The sequence below is a fragment of the Balaenoptera physalus genome, assembly GCF_965194825.1.
Source record: "Balaenoptera physalus genome assembly, chromosome: 2".
NCBI lineage: Eukaryota > Metazoa > Chordata > Mammalia > Artiodactyla > Balaenopteridae > Balaenoptera > Balaenoptera physalus.
The window spans coordinates 34,753,771-34,755,783 of record NC_138883.1 but is presented as its reverse complement, the minus strand read 5'-3'; positions in this window follow the sequence as shown (position 1 = coordinate 34,755,783).

Sequence of the window (2,013 nt, the reverse complement as noted above, 5' to 3'; positions counted from 1 at the left end):
CCATAGGTTTCTTCCTTATTGTCACCAGTTAAAAGCATTATGATTACTAAGACCCTAATTCTATTATCTTCATTTTATTTGAAATGTAGTAATATAAAGGCAGGTGACCTAAAGGATCAATATAGCAGATCCTTTCAAAGGGAGGGTTTAGAGAACATAATTTTAATTAGTGAAAGTTTACTCCTAGGGGGAAAAAGCCTTAAAATGCAACTAAAGAATTACATTGGTTGTGTGCCTTTTACCTATTTGAGACTGATGACAACATGTGGTATGAAGGAGAATTTATCACACTGGTCCTTGTTGGTGTACTAAGCTGCTTGCCTTGAGTTTGTAATTCAGGGTGGTAAAGGTTTTGGGGGTGTTTTTTTTGTTTCTTAAGAAAAAGATGCTGCTTTTTAAATTAAGTTATTTGAGTCTCATTGCCCAACTTTTGATTTTTTTTTTCTAGTAAAATATTTGCTAGGTGCCACCTAGAAGCTTCAGTTCTCTTCATAACAGAGTAGGGATCTGTTTGAACACAATTACAATGGTTTTTATATGTTTCCATCATTTTTTTCTTTAAGAGCTGATTGTTTTAAAGGTAAATAAATAATATATACAAAGGTAAATAAATTTCATAGATAACGTATGGTTTGCAGTTACAGCTACAGTAGCCAGGGTGTAGAAAGTCTTAAGTTAACTTTGGTCTGCTTCATAAATTTAATCTCTTAGGATACTTGAGGCACTAGATAAATTAATTTTACTAATCATTTCCAAGAATAGCTTTTTAAATACTTAGATTAAACCTAACCCACCTTAGTCAATCCAGGACTAGACTTACCTCAGTGTTAAAGGGAATGGAAAATAGAAGAGTGTGTTGGTGAGCCATTTGAGCCATTTTTGAAGGTTTGTCCCTTTGTTTAATTTAGCAGCCTCTACGAGCTCTTTAAATCCAGAAGTCTAATTTCATATAACCGTTTCCACGAGGAAGCCATGATTGCTGGCTTGCATACTGGGAATATTTACAGGAGAATCTGGCACAATTTTCACTTCAGTCTGAGGAGTCAAAAAAAAGTCTATAAAGCTCACAGCATCAAGAATGTTATCAAACTGTAACAGGTGCTCCTTAAATGTTTGCTGTAAGCAGAGGAATTGAATTTTCACTTTGTTTACTGAATTTTTTTTTAATACTTCAAAAGCCATAATTGTCGAGAAATACCGGTGGCATCAGTGGTGAGTGATTTTATCCCATGCAGGCCTTTTGCTCAGTTTCACAACGGTTTTGCAAATTTATGACCCTTATGAGAAAAAAAGATCAATACCTCACTGATCATGAAGGAGAGAACTAACTAAACTTACCCTGGTGACCTAAAAGTATCACTTTCAAATATGACAACAAGATCACACCCAGCTCCAAATAACTTGAACAGATTGACAAAGACAATTGACCAGTTTATCCAAATGGATCTCTCCCCACAAAGACTCTTCATTAAAAATTGACAATTTCATCTACTCCCCATGCTGCCTTTGAGGTCAAGTGGTTATCGACTCATAACAAAATAGGTTGAGTCTCCATTAGGCATAATTAGTTGAAAATTTTAAATGAAAAATATGAACACAAACCATTTTTCATGTTTTCTAGTAAAACAAGACAAGCCATTACGTGGATAATACTCACTTAGTGGAAACCTACAGAGACGTGCTAAGCAGTACAGTTACTACTCAGCTGCCGTACTTGACCTAGCTACTTTTACATCAAGAACAGTGTAAATGGTTCAGGGTTTTAAAAAATTCAAGTGCTAGTACTCTTGGCAAGAGTTGACCCCTGATTTGCCTCAAGGTGATAGTCAACTACTTTTCAACACATGATACTGATACCATACAGAGTGGGGTGTAATTGTGCCAATTTAGAGTCAAGAAGCCATCAAACCAAATGCAGTTTAATTCAGGTAAACACCTGTTGATAACAAGAAGCAATAAAGAAACTTATTCCAAGGACATAGACCTTGGTGAAATGCCAAATGGAAAATGGTG